General features: G+C 40.4%; 1 protein-coding gene across 1 annotated transcript in view; it reads right to left on the bottom strand.

Moving 5' to 3' along the window:
- Positions 1-23,011, bottom strand: part of KLC2 (kinesin light chain 2) — a 1,052,962-nt gene that overhangs the window by 296,020 nt on the left and 733,931 nt on the right. The gene's annotated exons all lie outside the window — the stretch shown is intronic.

The raw sequence follows: 23,011 nt of genomic DNA, 5'->3' as shown, positions 1-23,011 counted from the left end.
GTGGGACCACAGTTGCCATACGCCACTCCATGGGCACGTATCCTGTGGTAAGGCTGAGATTAAACAGCTGCCTTATGTGCGGGTTTAATTCCTCATTTAGCTCGTGTAGCACACAGCCGGGGACACCATCCGGTCCCATTGATGCTGTGTTTTTAGCTTTAGAGAGAGCAGCTTTCACCTGCGCATTTGAGATGTCTGGGAGGCTACACTCCGCTGGGATAGTTATCTCTCCTTTAGGGGTGGGAGAGGGGGTGAAGTTTGCACTGAACCTGTCTGCCAGTATGTTGGTAATGTCTGTGGGTTCAGTGATTTTTGTATCATTTTGGACTAATTCTGAGCATATCTGGGAGTTTCCACCCAGGTTCCTAACATAGCTGAAAAAGGCCTTATGATTGTCCTTTGAATCCATGGCAATTTTTCTCTCAAAATTGGCCTTAGTTGATTTTATGAGTGCTCGTATTTTTTTACTAATAATGATCAGGGTGACTTCCCTTTTATGGATTTTGTTCTATCATGTAATAGCTTTCTCCTCTTATTGTAAAGTTTGTTAATGGCTGGGGTCCACCAGACTGGACGTTTGCCCTTTGTGGAAAGAGTCTTGGTTTTATTTGGGATTGCCTGATCCATGCAGTCCTGGAGGTGTTCATAGAAGGCATTTGTAAGGGCTTCCAGCTTGGGTTGTGGTTTCCACTGCCTCAGGGGCCTTGAAGGATATCACACCAGTCTTGAGTAGTGTGAAGTTTGCTTTAGAAGTTCTTCACTGTGGTTTTTTTGTTTGGGGTGGGGGCGGCATGTGGATTTCCAGTGAGATTAGTTTATGATCAGATCTCACCAATGAGGGATATACTTCGGTGTGGAGCATTTTGTCCCCATGTTTGTGATAATGAGATCTAGTATATTTTCTCCTCTCGTGGGAACAGGGACTAGCTGTTCCATGGCATTTGAATTTATGAACTCCAGGAACCGTTGGGCTAGAAAGTTAGGGCTTGAGTAATGTTCCCAGTCTATATTCGGGTAGTTGAAGTCACCCAATATGATGGTGTTTGGAGATACATTTATACCCTCCAGTGTCTTCAGGAAGGCTGTGTGGGGTTCCTGAGTTTGAGAGGGTGGCCTGTAGCATGCTACAATTTGTAGAGCAGTTTTGCCTATGGTTAGTTGCACCTGGATGGTTTCGAAGCTTGCATTGCCACCAACCTGGAGGTGTGGGTATCCTTTATGAATATGGATACACCCCCTCCTTTTGTGGTGTGGTCCGGGTTTTGGGGCCGGAACGCATGATATGAGGTAAAACCTAATAGTGCCGGGGTGCTCTCAGGAGCCTTGAACCAGGTTTCAGTTACAGCACAGACATCGATGTTCTCCATACTGAGAAGGGCCTTGAGTGCGTGGATTTTGAGATTTATAAAACCTAGTTCTAATGGAGCTAATGACAGCAATTGTGTGTGTGGCCAAATCAGAAGGAAGAACAAAGAAGCTTTTGCAGATGCAGCTTACTGGAATGCAATATGTTCTCAGTGCCTTAGTCAGTTCATAAACTACCACTGTATTCCTAAAAGTAAGCCATCTGATTACTAAGTATTGCTATAGCATATGAAAGCTAACTCAGGAACAAAACAAGAGTCACATGGATTTCAAGGTTAAACTCTGTATGAAATGCTGTGATGGGTGACAGGAGGACAGTAGTGGTTAACAAAACTCAAAAACAAAGGCAGGGGTGAAATTAGGATTTAGCAACTGTGAGAGTGTCTAGAAATTCTTAGAGAAAGGAGTCAAGAGATCAAAACATTAGAGCTAGCAATAATGCAAGCTAAAAGAAAAAAAAAAGTGTGAATATGGGTGCAAGAAAATTACCATGCTCAGAAAACATGGGGGAGGTCAGACATAAGGACAAATCATGCCAAATCAAAACAAAATGTAGCAAAACACACACACACACACACACACAAACACACACACACAGTTAAAAAAAAGTGAATGTCCCAGTTTTAAATATAGGTAGTTATGCTAAGTAAATTCATGTGTGTGTGTGTGTGTGTGTGTGTGTGTGTGTGTGTGTGTGTGTGTGTGTGTGTGTGTGTGTGTGTGTGTTTTTTATAGGGATTATAGAACAAACACATACATTCCAATCAAATCAGTTGACTTATAGGGAGCAATTTCCTTTACAATTCAGCAATATAGTTCATCCTTTCCACCAATGCAAATCTGCCAAAATTGTTTTCTCAAACCTTGGCAAAGCATGGTGAGTGCCCAGTGCCAGCACATACCATGACATCATGCACTGACTGCACATGATGCCTAGCACTTTAGCCTACCACTTAAAGACTAGTGAATACACTTCCTACAAATAAACAGTGATGATATGGTACCTACAATGTTACTACGTAATATACAAGGAGATGCTTGCATGACATAAATGTATCCGCAACAGCTGAGGTTGAATGTCAGGGCCATCATAAAACAGGAAGAGGGTAAGAGGGTACTTAGGCCAGATCAAGGAGGTCCCTACAAAGATGAAATGGCACTGTAAAAACATATCGGTTTCATCTAACACTGGGACCCCTTTCTGGTGGGTCAATAGTTGGGATGAATCCTAAGCACTAAAGCTACCTGCTCAGAAGGCTGCACCCTGAATTAAAGATATACCAAGGGAAGTCCAGCTTCTGGAGGTATGCTTGAAATAATTATCGCTTAATTATTTCAAGGATATTATGCTTTTGGAGATAAGTGGGCATGCCACAGATATCTGCAATGGAGAAAGTGTTAAAGCAAGCACTGGAATCATCCATGCCTTTATTGGAAGGACATTTGACCAAATCAATTTCCAGCACAGTTACCAAAACATAATGCATTTGGCAATCCACTTAAAAGGGTCTGTTTTATCCCTAACATACTGTTCCCTCCCTACATCAAAGCAAAATAGCAACCGTTTTGGTCTGCTTACACTTAAACAATATGAAGTAAAATATGAACTAACCAGATAGTGAAGGTCTGTCTCATTCTCTGACCACTCTGGTTTATGCTGTGAAAAAGACAACAGGAAGATGAAAGAACTGGTTTACAGACAGTTTGGAAATCACTTTTAGCAAGAAATATGGATTACTCCTAAGGGATGGAGACACAATCATTGTGAAAGATCAGTTTTCTGCACTGACTGCCTGCAACTCTAGTAATCAGAGAGCCATGATGACAGTGGCAACAGCCATCAGCAAATGTGTGTTACCAGTGGATTCAAACTGGGGATGAGTACCTTAACAGTCACAAAGTTCATATCTCACGGAAGACAGGGTTTCTTCAAAGGCAAGTTGAGATGCAGCACTCCTTGAAGGAACTGATTTACCTGCTGGTGTCTGACCACAGTCCTGACCTCCAGAATGTCACTAGTGTCAAAAAACAAATGATGCAAGTATTACAACCACTAAATTACTGAAGCCCAAGTCAGAGATTCCAGAGGATGACCTACAGTGGCAGCAAACCATTATGGTCAAATGGAAAAATGTATCCACTTGGCAGAATATGTCTGCCAGGTGCAAGGTCCTCCCCTCAGCATCAGTCACTTCAGAAACTACTGTAACCTGTCGAAAGGTACATTGCATTAACACTGCTTTAAGCCTCAATTTTGTGGCCATTGCCATGGCTTAAAAGACCCAGACATGGACCACATTAATTTCATTTTTTGTTAACCAGGTAAGTAAACATTGGTATGAAAAGTGAGACGGGGGGGGGGGGGGGGGGCATGCAGGATTTGTCTTCCAATACACTGGTCAACAGGTTCCACACAGTCAATGTGTACTACCCCCCCCCCCCTGCTCTGATTTACTTAGCAAAAAACAATAAGAATTGTATTCTCCCAGGAAATAAACAAACAGTACAATCTCAATGATGCCGCACTTCTGAAAGATCATACCTTGGCACAGTTTTAGGAACCCATCAGCTGCAGTAGGGGCATCACAGATGAGACATCAGTTAGAATAAAGTCCTAACAACTGCCTGGATGGCTATCTTTTGTAATCACTTCTCACCACATGGGAAACAGGGCCAACTGGAACACTGAAGGGATGACAAATGGCAGGTACCAGGCAGAAACAGGATACAACAAGAGAGAGAAAGAAAGGGGACTAGAAGAATAGAGGAAAGATGCAGGTAGGCTGCCAGCATATTCACCACCTATGAGGTGTGAACGAAGACAGTGAAGTCTCAGTATATGGCTCACTGCCCAAAAGTGCATCCCCTCACTGCACAGAAGTACAATATCTTACCCTCTTGCTTCTTTAGTTAGCACAAAATACATTTGTTGGTGGACTGTATTAAAAAGAACACTAAAAGCAGCTTTATCTCCAAGACCATGAGGGCTGAAGAAAGTACAGTTGTGTACCTACCATAAATGTAGATGTTAGAGTGCATTCACTGTTGCAGTCATTACTCTAGGGTTATCCTGCTGGCAGGCTACCCGCAGTCTGCCTGAATTCCAAAGTCTTGGTCTGGCATCGGTTGCTGTCGCCTCTTCCCTGACGTCAGTGCGCCAGGGGTATAAAAGATGCAGCCGACGCCATTTTCTTCAGTTTTTCTTGCCCCAGATGTCAGGTGCCCCCAAATGGGTAGGCTAAAATTATGCCAATAAACATGCATGTACTAAGGAAATCATTTCCTTCATCTACAAGCAAATACACCACATAGGTTGTATAGAATAGAGAAGTACAGATAAAACCCAGCAAAAGTAAGGGGGATGGTGGGAGGGTAACCTGGACTGCAACAGTGAATACACTCAAACATCTACATTTATGGCAGGTACACAACTGTAATATGTCCATTGTGTTTCACTGTTGCAGTCATTACTCTTGGGTTGAATCCCAAAGCTGAGGATGGGTGGCTGGGGCTAAATAGAATTAGGACAGGCTATGAGGCCCTGCAGAATTGCAGTGGCAAAGCCTGCTCTGGATTTAGAGTAGAGAGGTAAGTGGTAGTGCTTTGTAAAAGTGTGCACTGAACTCCAAGTTGCAGCCTCTAAGATGTCTTTGGTTGGTACTCCTCTGAGGAAGGCTGCTGAAGTGGCTGCTGCTCTGGCTGAATGTGGCCTAATGCCCTTAGGCACTGATTTGCCATGTTGTTTAAAGCAGAAACGAATGCAATGGTCTATCCATTTTGAAATAGTCTGTTTTGAGATAGCCTTTCCTTGTGATCCTGCAGCATATGCCACTAAAAGCTGCTCTGTCTTTCTGAAAGCTTTAGTTCTGTCCAAGTAAAAGTGTAGCTGTCTGTGTATGTCCAAGGAATGCAGAAGTCTCTCACCCTTGTTCTGTGGGTTTAGATAAAAGGTAGACAAGTGAATGGGTTGGTTAAGGGCCACACTGGACACCACCTTAGGCATAAATGTCGGGTTTGTCCTCAGAGAAACCCTGTCTGGATGGAAAATGATAAAAGGTTCCACAGCCATGAGTGCCTGTAACTTTGAGACTCGTCTTGCAGAGGTTATTGCTAGGAGCAGAGCTGTTTTCCAGGATAAGAATTTTATATCAGCTGTTGAGGCTGGCTCAGAAGGAGGCAGTGTGAGTTTTTCCAAGACATAATTGAGGTCCCATGCAGGTATTGGTGCTCTCCTTGGGGGTCTTATGTTTTGGCCCCTCTGAGGTACTGCCTTATTAAAGGATGAGAAAAGATAGGAGGATCCGTATTGTAATGGGCTGAAATGGCAGAGGCATAGATCTTAATTGATGAAAAGGATAGGCCTTTGTCCAGCATCTCAGTTAAGTATTGTAAAATCTGAGGAATATTTCGTACAAACGTGTCAATTCCTTGTGCCTGGTTCCAAGCACAGAATCCCTTCCATTTTTCTGCAGAAGATTTTCTGGTACTGGGCCACCTGGCCTCCAAAATAACATATATCACAGCTTTGGAGAGAGGAGTGTTCTGAATGGCTACATTATCTGCCATGCTGCCAGATTTAAGGTCCTCAGTTGGCTGTGCAGGATCTGATTGTTTTGTTGGGTCAGTAAGTGAGGAATTTGAGGCAATGTCTAGGCTGGACCTTGAGACAAGTTCTTTAGGATTGGGTACCAGTGCTGGCGTGGCCAGTCTGGGGCAATCAGTATAATTTTTGGCTTCTCTTGTCTGACCTTTAGGAGTAACTTGGGGAGGACAGGCAGTGGAGGAAAGGCATATACTGTTAGGTTTTTCCAGCTGAAGGATAAGGCATCCACTTTCTATGCTTGCTTGTGATAAGTCCTTGTGCAGAATGTCTGTAGTTGGCAGTTGTGAGGGGAGGCAAATAGATCTATATCTGGGCGTCCCCATTTTCTTGTAATCATGCTGAAGACTTGTGGATCCAGCTTCCACTCGTGGGGATTCATGAGGTTTCTGCTTAGTTCATCTGCCAGAGTATTTATCTTTCCTGGCAGGAATTGTGCTTGCAGGTGAACTTGATAAGTCAATGCTGTGTCCCAAAAAGTCATGGCTTGTCTGCAGAGGGGGTAGGAATGTGTGCCTCCCTGCTTGTTTATGTACCACATGACTGTAGTATTGTCTGTCTTTATCAGTAGCTGTCCTGGATGAAGTAGATCCTTGAAAGCTGTCAGGGCATTGTGAACAGCTAGCATCTCTTTTTGATTGACATGAAGATGCATTTGGCTTGCGGGTCATGTGCCCTGAATACATTTTCCTGCCATGTGGGCCCCCCAGGCATAATCTGATGCATCTGTTGTTAGTGTCTGCCTGGCTGTGGGTAAAGTGAATGGCTGTCCCTTGATGTGGTGACAGGCCTGTGCCCACCATCGAAACTCCTGTTGCAGACAGGGAATGAGGGTAATTAATATTTCTAGGCTGTGGCAATGTTGAGTCCAAACACTTTTTAGATACCATTGTAGTTTCCTCATATGCAGTCTGGCATATGGAATTAGCAGAATGCAGGATGCCATGAAGCCCAAGGCCTGCAGAATTTTTCTTGCAGATAGCTGGGTCTTTGTTGCCAACATTGTGAAGTAAGAAGTCAGTTGTCTTTGTTTGTCTGGCGTGAGATAAGCCATCTGGGCAGTTGTATTTAAGCTTGCACCCAGGAATATTATCTCTTGAGAGGGTACTAGTTTTGATTTCTTTTCGTTTACTGTGTACCCTACGCAAATTAGTAATCTTTTTACAAACACCAGATGCTTTAGTAAAATGTCCTTGTTCTCTGCTTGAATAAGGCAGTCGTCCAAGTAAGGATATATTTGAATTCCTCTTTGTCTGCAAAATGCAACTACTTGTGCCAGGCATTTTGTGAAGACCCTGGGCACAGTAGATAAGCCAAAGGGCAGTGCAGAGAATTGGTAGTGCATTGAGCCAGCTATGAATCTGAGGTATCTTCTGCAAGACTGTCTGATTGGGACATGCAGGTATGCCTCTTTTAGGTCCAAAGTTACAAGCCAAGCCTTCTTGCCAAGCATGGGCAGAAGCTGCTGCAGAGTCAACATTTTGAATTTTGGAACATCCAGAAATGTGTTTAGAATAGACAGGTCCAGTACTGGTCTCCAGGCTTTGTCCTTTCTAGGTACCAAGAAAAGTCTTGAGTAAAATCCTTGTCCCTGCTCTTGCTGTGGTACTCGCTGAATGGCCCTCATGTCCATGAGGGATGAAACTTGCTTTTGTGCCTCTGCCCACTGATTGTGTGGCAGGTATGGCATACCTTTTGCCCTTGGCAGGGTGTGAAAGTGGAACCTGTAGCCCTGAGACACTATATTCAAGACCCATTTGCCCTGGGTGATCATCTGCCAATTTTGTGAAAAAAAAGTGCTAGTTTTCCTCTTAAGGGGGCTGCCAAAAGATAAGTGCTTGGTGTTGGCAGAGGAAAGTCATTGTGACTGTTTCCTGTATGGCTGTGATTTGTCTTCTCCACTTTTGGAGGTAGAAGCACCCCATTGTTTAGGCCTGTAAGAGCCTTGGAGCTGGGATCTGCCTCTGGGGCATCTGTATCTGCCTTTTTGTGGCCTGTCTCACACTGGAAAGGACCAATTTTGTAGGCCAGTTCCTGCTAAATCTGGGTGGCTGCACCTGTAAGAAATCCTTAACTGTGCATAGATTTCGCTTTGTCCTCCATTTTCTTCAACACCTCTTCTACTTTAACACCAAAGTATCATGCTGTAATGGAGCATCTAATAATTTTGCTTTAACATGATCAGGCAGATTCTGTTCCTTTAACCAAGCATGCCTCCTAATGACAGAACCCGTAACCGCAGCCCTGCAAGAGGCCTCCAGAGAATCAAAACCACAATGCAAAGTATGCTTTCCCACTTGTTCAGTTGCATGCAATAAATCCTGCATTTCCTTGTTTTCTGCACATTCAGAATTTGTCAACATTTTCTGTTTAAGCAGTGACATTAAGTATTGCTGATATTTAAGCATATGAAATTGACAATTTAGAGCCCTCACAGCCAAGGTAGCAGAAGTGTAAACCTTTTTCCCCCATCTGTCCAGTGCCCTTGAATCCCTATCAAAGGGGATAGGATTTTTTGCAGTGGAAGCCTTGACCCCTTTGGGACCCTGAGAAATAGTTTCTGGGTCAGCAGCAGGGATTTATAAAGAAATTGATGTGAATCTGGAACCCTGTAATATCTGTCTGGCTTAATACGTGCAGGGGGTGAAAAGTCAGGCCGGACTCTGAAAATACATCATCTACAATGTCTAAAACAGGGGGAATAGCAAGAGGCCTGTGCTGAGGTAGTAAAAGAAAGTCTCTGAGCCTTTTCTTAGATCCTGAGTAGTTTTGGCTCTTCCAGTGGAAGTGCTCCCTCATGGTATGCAGGGTTTCCCCATACGAATAATCCTCAGGAGGAGAGGCTAAAGGGATAGATTCTTCAGCATCAGAATCCTCATAGGGAGGAAGAGATTATTCCTGTTCAGAAGAGGAGTCAGAGGAAATGGAAACCTGATCTGAAGATTCATATTCTGTCTCTTGCCTAGGCCTCTTATCAGGAGGGGGATGGAAACCCCTGATCAAAGTAATTAGGTCTTTGGCCATTTTAAGCATCTGTTTTTTAGGCATGGAGGCCTGTCCATGGGCTTGCTGCACTTGTTTCTTTGTCTTTAGTGGTGCTTTAGTCTTTGTCTTTGAAGCTGTAGTCGGTTTTACATACAACTGTGTAGGCCTGAAAACACCCTTAGAAGCCGATGCCTGCTCAGCAGCTCCAAACCCATCTGAGGGAATATTTTCCGAGTGTCCAATACCTTGAGTTTCCAGTGGCCTAGTCTGCTCCACGTGGGAGTCGGAAGCGGCCTGCGGTTCTAAGGTAGTGGGTGTCAGGGGGCTGCAAAAGCGCCTCACTGAGAACCGGCGACTGGCTTAAAAGAAGCCTCGTCATCAGTTTTGGACCTTGGATGCCTGTCCTTTTCCTTGCGTTTCTTGTGAATTGCAGTAGTCGGATGGCTATCTGACGACATTGTGTAATTAAATCTTCGGCCAAAGTAATGAAATGCAAAATCGTCCCGATGCTTAATAGTGCGTTGGTTAAATCTAGCACAAAACCTGCAATTAGCAACGCCGTGATCAGGGCCTAGGCAAGGAATACAATAAGAATGTAAGTCCTTATGAGGTATTTGCTTCCCACAAGAAATACAATTATTAACTTTTTCTGACATCAGTCTGGAGCAAGAAAAAAGTTTCCCCAACGGGGTACTTAGCTTTAAATGAAGACTTCGGATCTGAAATTCGAACACGAAAATCTCAGGAGTTGGCCGACCGGCACTTGCGAACTGCTTCTGCTTTGGGCACCGCGCGGCAAGAAAGACTGAAGAAAATGGTGTCGGCTGCATCTTTTATACCCCTGGTGCACTGACGTCATGGAAGAGGACAGCAACCAACGCCGGACCAAGACTTTGGAATTCAGGCTGACTGCAGGTAGCCTGCCAGCAGGATAACCCTAGAGTAATGACTGCAACAGTGAAACACGATGAACATCTGCTCATAGCTCCAACTTGTTGATGTGTATCCACCACCTCCAGAGATGGACCATGTATTTTGAAATGTAGCAAAGAGAAGAAGATCTCCCCATCTTATCCACAAATATTAAATTGCCAGAATCTCCAATGGGTTCTGGTGTAGGAAGTGGACGGTCACCTAAAGCTCTGAGGGAAAGGTTCCCACTTTAAAGTCCAGGGACAAAGATTTGACAACAGAAGATTCCTGACTATATGGTGGCCCTATTAATGCCTCACACACATATGCATGCAACCACAACATAAAATATGGGGTAACCATCAATCCCCTAAGCTACAGTAGGTTCAAGCTTGGTTCCTGCATTGCATCCATGTGCAGGATCCCAAAGTCATTTCTTTCAGACCAAGTCCATGTGGCATGAATGACTGCCACTGGACAGTATCTAGCTCATGTCTATCAAAGCAATCTTCTGAAATTAGCTCAGAGAGAGATCTCCAATTTTATGGTCAGCATAAGACACTGCAACCACAGGAAAAAGTATGCCTTGGAAACTACCAGGAAAAAAACACTAGGAAGAACCACCAGAAGCCAACTGTACTAGCATGGAAACAATCAGGAATAATTTTACAAGGCTTAGTGCACCACTAATAACAACATGGTAGACCATGGCTGCCAAGAAATGCCCAAAAGGCAATACTTTGCAATGGAAGTAATGCCCACCAAAAGAGAAAATAAATTCTCTCTCTGTCTCTCTTTTTTTAATTTCTCCAAGTCTTTTGGGTATCTAATACCATGACGGGAAGGGACCCCATTCCTAAGTCAAAGTATGATTAAAGTTCATAAAATTAGTATTGTTTCAATTTTTGATGTCAGCCAGAAGTGCTCTTCGCAGTACCTGCAATGTGCCCAGTAATGACTCCTCCTGTAATTCCTATGGGTAAAATATCTAAATACTACTGCAGATTCTTTTTTATAAGACCCGTTGCTCCTACTGCTAGTGGAACTGTCTGGGTATCTTTCTTCCACATTGCTTTCGTTTCTGCCTACAGATCCTGATATTTTATGACTTTGTGTCTCTCTGTATGCAAAGCAGTGCAGTCACTGAGTGTGGCAATTTCAATGAACAATGCTACTACCATCTTCTTTACATGGACTACTACATCCGGTTTTCTAGCATCTGTCTTTTGAACTGCTGGTAATGGGTGATCTCATGTGATGTAAACCATCATTTTCTATGGTGATTTGTGGCGCATGTTTACAGTGTTTTCCAGCCACTTCAATACCATAATGTTTGCACAATCCCCAGTACAACAGTCTTGCCACATTATTATGCCTTTCAGTATACAGTCCTGCCATTAGTATGTCACAACCAGCAAGAAGGTGTGCCACTGTTTCCAATTCAGTTTTACAAAACCTTCATTTGTCTATTTCTCCCACGTGTTCAATGGACTTTGTAAACCAGTGTGTACGTAGCCCACTATCTAGTGCCTCCAATATTATTCTTTCATCTCTTGGCTTGAATTCCCCTCTCCTCAACCATTCCTGCATTCATTCCTGATCAACATGAGGTTCTTCCAGAAGTTTTCTACACTTGCAACTGTAGTTATGCATTTTCCACATCTCTTGCCTTCTCATCTGGTCCTTCACCTTATATGCTTTCTTTTGTTTTTTGCCACAATCAGTTGCTACCTGATTTTTATCTACTTCTGGTTTGATTTCCATTCCTGCTCGACACTAATACACTTCTGCTTGATTAAGAAGAGAAGTCATTTTAGATTTATTCTCCTCATGTTTCAAAACGTTCACTACGTTTGGGTCTTGTGATGTCAGCAGATGTGTGTGGAGTCCCACAATTGCAGATCTATAGATGTAATCAATTTCAAGGAGTCCCATCCCTCCTTCGGAACAGAGAATATATAATCTTGGTATACACACTGCTTTTATAAATCATTTGGTGAGCATGAAACATCCTTATTTTCCTATCTAATCTATCCAAAATGTTTTGGGGCCAGTCAATCACTCCAAAACTGTAAGTTAGGACAGGAAGAGCAAACTGGTTTACAGCCTGGATATTGTTCCTAGATGTCAGTACTGTTCTCAGGTTTAATTTAAGTCTTCTAAAGTATTCCTTACTAAGCTTTATTCACATTTGTTCATGTTTTATTGTTGATCCTTCATCAATTCCCAAATATTTATACACTCCCTCTTGCTCAAGTTCTTTTATATCAATTATTGTCCAAAACTGATGTTTTCATGGTGCTGCAGTTTTTCTGCTTTAAAGGTTGCTTTTGCACATATATCAAGACCAAATTACATTCTTATATCATCTGAAAAAGTTTTGACAACTTGCAGTTGTGCTTTCAGTTCCTCAGCTGATGAGCTATACAGTTTTAAATAATCAACAAAGAGAAGATGAGAAGTCTTTACACTTTGTTGTTTTCTAGGAGCCAAATTATAGCCATGGCCTAAGATGTTAAGTAGACAGCTTAATGGGTTAAGGGCAAGGCAAAATAGCAGTGGTGACAGAGATTCACCCTGGAATATCCCCCTTTGAATTTTTATCCCTGGAATAATAATTTGTCCTTTATTATGGCTTAATTGCAAAGTGGTCTGCCACTGTTTCATGGTCACTGTAAAGTAGTCGATCAATGTAGGCTGTATCTTATACTTTTTAAACACACTTTTATCCATGAATGTGGAATACTATTAAATGCTTTTTTTGTAGTCAGTCCATACCATACTTAGATTCTTCCCCTTTTTACAGTTCTCCACTATGACGTTAACAACAAATGATCCTTTGTTCCATATTACTTTCTTTTATTGCCCTTTAGTTCTACTGCCATAATTGAGTTTTCTTCTAAATGACTACAAACTCTCCTGGTATCAATTCCCTTGTACAGTTTATACGTCATCGGAAGGCAAGTCATTGGCCTATAATTTTTAGGGTAGCTTGCAGGTTCATTCTTAAGAAGGAGCATTGCTTTTCCTGTTGTTAGCCAAGTTGGTGTCTGTTCTGGGTGTGCATATAAATAGTTCTTACTCATGGCTAAATCTTCGTGCAAAGATGTTAATACTTTCAGCCAAAAGTTAGGTACTGCATCTGGGCCTGGGGTTTTCCAAATAGAGGCTTTTCTTAACTTTGTTTTAATCTCTCTGGCTGTTACTTCATCCCATTTCATATCCTGTACGTTTAAACTTCTTATTCTTTCTTTTACTTCTTCTATCCATTTAGCATCTTTGTTATGTTCTACAGGATCTTCATAGATACTTCTCCAAAATGCATCTATTTCTTGTTTTTTTGGCAGTCTTTCAATTCCTTTTACTTTGTTTCCCAATTATCTATAAAACTATTTTGGGGTCATCAAGAAACTGAATATTTTGTACTTTTCCTTAATATTTTTCTGGGCATCTTATACATTTTTCCACCTGTGCTGAGATTTTTAGCTTATTTGTAATACTGCATGATAGATCCTGATCTGTTCTAAAACCACACATTGCTTTTATCACGTCCATCACTCAGTATTTTTGTTGATCTGTTCCCTCTTCTATATTCCTCTAACAGAGGCACATCTGGTCTTAATTGCTTTATAGTTTTCTCTATTCGATACTTCCATGATGGTCTTCGATTTCTCCCCTTCCTTTCCCTCACTACTCTGTGCACTCTTCTCTTAACTCATTTTCTTCTAAATTAAGGACATGTACTTTGTTTTCCATTTCCTGCAGGCATTCTTTAGAAAGTTTTATAGCATCTTCCTGTGGCATATTCTCTTTAATTTCATCCTGTGCCATCCGTTGCTCTGTCATATGGGAACTCACTGGCCTATCACTCCTCAACACTGATTGCAGAGTTTCCACAGATTCCTGTTCCTTCCCCTTGCTGTCCAGCTTCAAGTGAATGTGTATACTGGTTTCCTGTGTTAGGCACCGAAATATTTTCATGTGGCACCTGACCAATTGCTTCCCATTTCACCGGTTTCCCCTTAATTTGAACAGCCATTGCTCTAGCCTGTTGTGGTGCTTTATGAATTAGATTTTCTACACTGAATCTTTCACTTTGCAGGTACTCCATCACCTCAGTTTCTATTTCTTTAACTTCTCCATTACCAAACTCCTTTTCTAGTTTTCCTCTTTGTTGTCTTATTTTTTGTTTGTAAAGTTTCCCATGTCTGGATTTCTTTGCCTGTATTTCTCTTCAAATATCTTTTGGTGCTGCTCTTTTTGTACTGGTTAGTTTTGCTTCCTCCTTTGCATAGATACTACACCATGTTAAATCTCTCTTTCTTTCCCATGTCCATATTTCCTCTTCAGATGTCTCAACATCTTCTTGCTTCTCCTTACTTTGGGGACTCGCTCCATCATGCTGTGATGTAACCTGTGTTAGATCTTCTACACTAAATCCTTCACTTGGCAGGCACTCCATAACTTCGACTTCTATTTTTTTTAACTTCTACTTTACTAATCTTCTTTTCTACGTTCCCTCTTTGTGATACTGTTTTTTATTGTGAAATTTTCCATATCTGGATTCCTTTGCCTGTATTTCTCTTAGAATATCTTTGGGGCTGCCTTCTTTATACTGATTAATTTGGCTTTCTCCTTTGCATAAATATTGCACCATATCAGATCTCTCTTTCTTTCCCATGTCCATATTTATTTTTTATACTTTTCAAACACCTCTAGGTTTTGTTTATATTTTCGCACTTCCTCAGATGCCTTTTTTCCAAACAGTTTAAAATTCCTTGATCTATATATACTGTTTTTCACAAATATGTTCTATTAATGAATACAAATTTTTATTTGAAGCTTCTGACACTTTTTTCTTGTGGAAGTATTTTTCTTTCCTCTAATTTCTCTCTTAATTGTTTTGTATATTTTGTGTCTGGAAATTCTGGGCTTTTTGCAAAATAGTTACAAAATAGAATTTCTTTCTTATCCTCAATAGTCCACTTTATCGTCTTTATGGCTCATCTTTGGCCCATCAGTTTTTGCAATTTTTGTGGAATGCTACTTCCTTCTACAACAGGGAAGCCATCCTCCCCCTGGGCGTGGCCTGGCCCCATTGTAGGAACATTTCCTTATTTTGAGGATTCTACACTATCATCTTTTCCATTCCTGGAACCAGTGCGCCTACAAGGATTGGGCACTTTTTTATCCTGGGTCTTGAGCACCCAGCTATTTTTTTTTTAATTTTTAACCTACTTCTGTCCATGATGTATGCTATATAAATACAGTCTATCTATCAGTGTCATCTTGGTGAGATTTTGTGAAAACAGGGTCCACCTCGTGAAGGTACTCACCAAGACTTGAGGACGAATTCAGTTTCAGCAATATTACCCCTTGCTTGCTGACTTACCCCTCTATTTGGACCCCTTATCTCCTGTACAGACCAGTCAATATGACAAGAGGCAGTTCTGATATGCAGTGGTACCATCCAGGGAGGGTGAAGCGGCACAGGAATGACATCTGTACAGTCTTTTTGGTCACTGCTGTTGACTTCAGGCCTTACCTGCCCCTTTGACACTAATCTCCACAAATCTCTTCCCTGGCTGCTCCCCAGTGTGATCTGCACTGAAAGAGTTTCCTCTAACGGGAGGGCATCTGACCATAGGTCGGTCACCTCCATGCACATGCTCAAAGGGTTTGAGACATGTCAGGGCAAGCGGAGTGAGACATGGTTGGTGGAAAAAATCATACTGAGGCCTACAGCATTTTTTCGTAGTCATATTCCCCTCCTTACATGCTGATATCATGTCAGGCTGGGCAAGCCACGAGAAGGATCTAGAGTGCATTTACCACCCTAGGTCCTAGAGATGTACACGTCTGATCTTCCAACTCCCAAGCCCTGCATCAGTTCCATGAGCTCTAGCCACTGTTAAACCTCCAGCAGAGAGATGCAGGCACATCTGTCCCCTCCAAGATAAGCATGCCCATCTTCCCTGCCAGCACTGTCAGACTCCCAAGTCAGTAGTTAAACTTGGGTTACCTGGGATATAGACAAGGCATTATCAATCTATGCCATCAGGATGGACAGGAATGATATCTGGAAGTTTATCATACAGTACAAATATCACTTCAGTAAACTGTTAAAATCACTGATGTCCAAGACAAGACAGCGATTATCCATCCCCTATGAAATTAGGAGGAGATGGGACCAGATGTTTCAAATAAAGGAAAGTGCAGTCTTTGATAATCCCAACAGATATACTGATGGCTTTGTCTCCTAGTGGGTGCTTCCTACAAAAAAAATAATGTTCTAAGAAGTGCTTAACTGTGACCATTCTCAGAACCCAGCAGTTCTCAGTGATTACTTACCACATTAGGGAGAAATGGGAAAACTGCCTCAACCCTCCCCCCCAAACACACACAGGCAGTCCTACAATGTAATCAAAACTACTACAGCTGGCTGGCAGAACTGTCCTTGTGACAGACTTCACTAGTACTAGACAGGGAAAAATTACTCTCTAGTAACTATTAGACCCCCGCCATGAAGTCTAGCCCTCTAAGACTGACTATTACATAAAAATTAATACCTGTTCTCCTACAAAACTGAACTATTTACCTTTTCATGAAGTAGAAAAAAGCATTTGAAAAAAAATACAGTTAACTACATTATCATCCTTAGTGTTACCTACGTATTCCAACTCTCATACAAAAGTTGTTGCTTCAGAATGAAAAAGAATCCCGGCAGAAGTAAGGACTAGAATACTTTTAAGATATAGATTGCCTTTGCACTGAATCCTATTAGCAGCAGATTGCATAGCGAAAAAAAGAAGCAAGATATGACGCTATATACATATGCTGTTTCAAGCATGCAGAAATGTTCAATATTTTCATCACTTTAAAGTCACAGACATCTATCATTACCTCTTGCACGAGGGGATGGGATATTAACTACTTACATCAGATTGGTAACATTTGAATGATACTAACAAGTGTAATGCCCCTTTAACAGTCATACCACTGGACAGATATATCTTTTTTTAACAAAGCCGTCAAAACTTAGAATCTTAATCAGCAAGGATACAAACATCCAATAATAATTTCATTCCACGCTTTTCTGCCTGTGTCAGTCTTACCAAAAGAAATGGAACGGAGTCTGAACACTCTTTAGAGCCACTATGTACTGATCTATATTTAAAGCCTAAGGAATGATATCTGGTTGTGAAGCCATAACTTCTCCAAGGCTTTTAGGTTCATGGGACAGATGAGCTGTGCTAAAAAGGTAGATGGTGTAAGAAGCACATAATCTGTGAACGTACAAAACTCCTTTTCTTAAGGAATATTGACAATATCCCAGTTTAACTGTTCAGATATCACATTACCAAAAGAAAAAAAAAAGTAATTTTTTTCTTTCTCATCATCACTGCTTCCCAACAACCAGTTCTCACAGGATTGTAAAGTCCAATAACTACTACCAACCTGGATGAATGCAGATCAATGAAAACAGTCATCCAGGCAGCCAACAGAGTTTTCTGGTAATGGCATAAGTGTTCATTTCCACTGGCAGCTGACATGGCACTTGCTTGAGATATGTCCTTGATATATACTCCATCAGGAACAAGCATTCACCCATAAGTGCCCCCCATAAGCCTATTGATCACCACAGCTTAACAAAGCCATGCACACCTGCCTGCTCCATGTTGTTTGCACTACACTCCATTTTACAGCAGACTAGAATGCCCTCCATCCCTTAGAATCAGTGAACTGTTGTCGGCCACTCCCACCCTTTCCAGTTTGTTCATTCCTCTCCCAGTAATACCTCTCAATTTATTTGCTCAAGAAATGTGGGAAAAGCCAGACTTCCAAGATGGCTGCACACTGATCAACAACTTAATTTCAGTTCTCCTAGTGTAAAGAGAGAAAATGGAGATCCATTGAAACCATTATTTGGGTAAAATTCAGTTACTGGCTAGTAAATATACTACCTGGATGCCAGCAAGGAAAACATTTGCAAACCTTGAAAGAAAATTAACCAGAAAAAAAAATCAACCAAAAAAGATGGAGAAATCGCTTGCTAGGAATGATCATGCAAATGCTCAGCAAAAATGTTCACGCTTCAGCTTTGGTTTGGGAGATGGGTTACAGTAGCTTATTGAAAAAACAAAATGTATTCAAGGTGATTAAAATAAATGAAAAAATGAAGAAATGTATCAACTCAAAAAATGCTTTAACTACCTATTCAGATGAACTAACAAAACTGCAAAAATCACAGGTTGAAATGAAGAAAAGGCTGGCTGAGAATGCAACTTCTTAAGAAGAGCTGTTTCAGAAAATAAAGAGTTAGAAGACAGAACAGAGAAAACCCAAGATTTTCTGTTGTACCAGAGAAAGTGGAAGGAACAGACGGTTTTAATGAAAGCACAAATAAGCAACTGTACTGGTGTGCCACAGCAAGACTTGTTAATTGAAAGGGCATATAGAGTGCAAACTCCAACCTTGGACATGAGAAAGCAGTCAGGACCTATATTAGTAAAAGTCCAATCATGCTGGAAGAAAGCTTTGATCCTGTCAAAACTATGGAGAAATATTAGAAACTGGAGAGAAAAGTGCATTTACAGAAAATTATTCACTATACACTAGACAGAAGAAAAACACATTTATCCCAGAAATCACAGAATGTCAAGAGGCAGGTGTGAGATTCATGCTGCTGTATCTAGTTGGTGTCTGAGTATTTTTACTGGAGGATCAATGACTGTTTTGATGCAGAACAACCTAAGGAGGTAATAAACTTTATCCAACAAAAAGTGAGAAAGCAAGCAGAAGGGGACTCTGTTATTCATTCTTCTGTCAATAATACTGATAGAGAGACTAACAGAGAAACCTTTTCTAGTATTCCAACAAAAAATACCTGAGAGACAGAAAAAAAGCAAAGGAATTGACTACACAAATCAGGAATTCCATGGACTTGAATCACAGTCTAGTGCTGGGGATGGAGATGATCAGGCAGAAGACCAGAAACACTGAAATTAATAAATGTGAGATTATAAAGTGTCAGTCACATTTGTGAAATATGGTTTTGCAAATAAAAGTGACTAAGGAAAGACTGGACTTTTTCTGACTTTGTTAAACTTGTGGGTGGACTGTAAAGCATATACTCCACATTATGTCTTTAATGTTTAGGAGGACACTAAAGGGAAAAAAGTAATAAGTAAACAGTTTTGTTCTTAGTATTTCTATAATAAATTTCATAATATAAACTGTGTGTGTTATGTTGTAAAGCAGTTTTGTACAGTGTGCTGCCATGGGTACTTCAAATGTGAGAGGGGGGTGCCTTCAGTGACTGTTGTATGGTTTAAAGATATTAAAGTAAACAACTCCTTTTTATCTGGAAGAAATATAGGTTTTGCATTATAACAAGAGAAGACTGAACAAAAGCAGGTTTAAACGAATATAATCCTGTAGGGGTGGAGTATAAAAGTGTACTAATCATATTATATGTAAAACTAAGATGATAATTATGCTTCTTTTTACAAGAGCAGATGTCTAGATTAATGCTTTTGCATTAGGTTTTTTGTAAGTAAACAGGCTTGAAAAGTAAGACAAAATGATGAAAGCTATGGTGAATGCCAAGCTTCTTGCAACTGTAAATATATTGGCTTGTTTATTTTTTCCAATAGCAAATGTTCTCTGTGTGAGTCAAGAGGTATGCAGCTGAAGGTAGACAGCTAGGGCAATTTTGTGCACTCTGTTCTGACAGAAATATACAAACATTATTTCAAGCATCTGCAAATTGTTAGCCATCTTCGTTTCATTGTTGATGACTTTTACATGGGGACAAGCTATCTGCAGATTCAAGTAATTAATCTTGAAAGTTCTAAGTATTCTTTGCTAAGGAAAGTGCAAAATTTAAAGGTACAATGAATTATAGGAAATGAAAAAGAGATAGTAGCCTCCCCAGCAGTCTTAACATTTTAATTCACTTAATGAAACATCGCATAATTTAGTTTTACTTAACAGCAGCCAGTGCACTTTGTCTTATGGCTAAAAGTTAATGTTTTGTGATAGCACACAAGATGCTTTTCACATCTGGGAGGCGAAAAGAGATAAGAAAAGAAAACACAGCAATCAGTGTAAATGGGAACACAGGCACTTCAACACTGGTAACCTTAATTTTAGATTAGGTTAAGCCTGTGTGTGTGCAGCTCTCGATTTGGGGTAATTGCTCGTATCTGAGGGAAGAAACTATATTTGTTAAAAAATGTACATAGTTTTGTGTGCTTGCTCTAAGTTAATAGTGGATGGGGGCATTTTGAAAATGTATTTAGTTTGTTTAATGATCTTCCTCAGAGCAAAAAGTCTTGAGAAATGTGACATTGGCTCAAATGGAGAAGAGAAGAAGCAACTGTATAAAGTTTAAGATAAACATTAGTGTACGCATCTAAGACAAAAGTTGGAAATACACATTCAAAAAAACTATGATGCATAATAAGTGGTAGCAACAGCTTTTTATAATGGCTACTCTATCCATATGATCATAGAATGTAAATGACCTTACAGATATAGGCAAAAAAGAAAGAATACTGAATTATATTTAGTAGTATCAAGTGCAAATAGCAATGCTGCAAGAGGAAAATTTGGAAAGAAAAGAGCATGTACATTTGGCAAAGGATTTCAGAATGGATATTCAGCAGGATATCAGGGGTAAAAGAAAAAGGGAGTAACACTGACTGCTACAGGTGCTTCAATAGTGACAGAATAGGGAAAAAAAGACATTAATGTTAGATTTTTGGCTTTACAGGGCTACTGGCAAGAGAGAAGGATTACGCTGGCATGTATTTATATTCCACCAAAAACTGCTATTACAGAGCTTACGAACATTTTAGGAGATGTAATCAGCTTTCAGGAGGGGAAGCACCAACATCTTGGAAGAAAGCTGTGGTGGCTGTGCTACCCCCAAAATGGCAAAGATCAGTCAGATCCAGCCTCATTTAGATAAATTTCAATTTTAAACCATGATTATAAAGTGTTTATGTGTATATTAGCTAAAAGAATGGTGTAGATTATAACTTGATTTGCAATACACAGGGGAACCTAGAGGGGAAACACATAGTAAAAAGGGTAGATTTCTGAAGACATTTATGAAAGCATTTGGTTTGGAAAATATGAATTCAGTAGTAGAATCTAAGACAGAATTTACATATTATTCCCCAGGGTACACTAACTGGGCTATACTTTATAGACACTATATCTCACTGGAACATGTATATTTGATTGAAAGCTAATGACCATTTCAAATTATGCTCTGATAAAAACTTAGATAAAACTGCAGGGTAAGACTGAGACACTGGCACTTTCCCAACTCTTTGTTAAAAAGATAGGAATTTAAGGAATGGGAAGTAGAAATTATTCAACAGGCATTAGATAAGGTATAAATGTATTCAAAAGGAATAGCTAGCAAGTAGAATAAAATGCAAAAAAGTTTAAAAAATATGGTAGAAAAAACAGAGAGCTATGGTTAAGAATTAATAGGACTTGCTTAGAGAGGCTGACAAAGGCTAATGTACTGAAGAATAAGATACATCTCATAGAACAGGGAGAGAAGAACAGCAACTGCACAGTGAAAAAGAGAAAATAAAGGAGTATTTGGATACTATGCATGAGCTTAGAAAACCTGCTGTTAAGCAACTATTTTTGCTAACTCCAGAGCATAAAAAAACTTACACAATAGTAACACAGGCAACAAAAAGTAGAAAGGGTTGTCACCAAATTTAGGGAGCCCATGACAAGAAAAATAACCACAGATCCTATAAAGATATTAGAGATATTTCAGAAATTTTATTAAGACTTGTATAAAGCAGAAGAATGTGCAAAACAAGAAACAGCACAAGTGGACATATTTTTGAAAGACTTAATTATGCCAAGATTAGAGGAAGATTAAGATCAGCAACAAACAGTTAAGACAGGAGGAGATGAGATAAAATTGGTGATGTACAATCAATCTATAGGGAAGTCTCCAGGAACAGATGGTATTCCTGTGGATATTTGGAAATTAGAAGGGAAGAAAGTGATAAAGCTCTGGAAGATTTTGGTTAAAATTATTTTAAAAGGAGGGGAAGCACCAACATCTTGGAAGAAAGCTGTGGTGGCTGTGGTACCCCCAAAATGGCAAAGATCAGTCAGATCCAGCCTCATTTAGATCAATTTCAATTTTAAACCATGACTATAAAGTGTTTATGTGTATATTAGCTAAAAGAATGGCAAAGATTGTTGCCAAAATTGATAGATATGGATCAATGTGGTTTTATGGAGGGAAGGCAAACATTTGACAACTTTAATAGAACAAAGAGAAGCAAAATGTAAGAAAATACTGCTACTGTTGGTGGGTCTTGATGCAGAGAAAGCATTTGACAGAGTAAGCTAGGATTTTATGAGAAGGACAATGGAAGCATTTGCATTCCCTGATACAATAAGATTAATATGGAGGATTGGAGGGAAGACTTAAACAGGGAGAGCTCCTCTCCAATAAGTTGTGTTTGAAAAGAAGAACCAGGGAGGGGTGTCCTCTTTCCCTTTTTTTACTTGATATTTACAACCACTGGCAAAGAAAAAAGGGACTCAAAATTCAAGGCTATAATTAGTATGGTAATCAAGAAAAGTTGCTTTATTTGTAGATGATATTACTTTGTACTTGGCTGCACAGTGGTGCAGCGAATAGTGTTGTCGCCTCACAGCAAGAGATTACCCTGGTTCAATTCTCGGCTGGGGTGCCTTCTGTGTAGAGTCCACATGTCCTTCCTGTGTTCATGTGAGTTTTTGGGTGCTGTGGTTTCCTCCCATATTCCAAAGACATGGAGTAGGTGGAGTGGACACTCTAAATTGGCCAAAGGTGAGAGTGTAAGTGTGACTGTGTGGTATGGAAGAATTACCGTGGTAGGGCTAGCCACCCAGTGGTGTAAATCTTGGCGCTAGATGACTGTCACTGTTGAAATGGCACCCCAACCCCATATGCAAAAATGGGAAAAAGAGGTCGTGTATGGATGATTTTGAACTTGATAAATGCAGAAAATGACATATCAGTGTTGTGGAACATTTTGAGACAGTTTCATGTCTTTCCAAAATCTAAAATTAATGAAGATGAAACAAAGGCTATAGCAGTAAATTATGTACCCA

This window comes from Protopterus annectens, chromosome 6.part1 (genome assembly GCF_019279795.1).
Source record: "Protopterus annectens isolate FY-2018-M chromosome 6.part1, PAN1.0, whole genome shotgun sequence".
In the NCBI taxonomy this organism is placed as follows: Eukaryota; Metazoa; Chordata; order Ceratodontiformes; family Protopteridae; genus Protopterus; species Protopterus annectens.
This window is presented reverse-complemented; position numbering and strand designations above follow the sequence as displayed.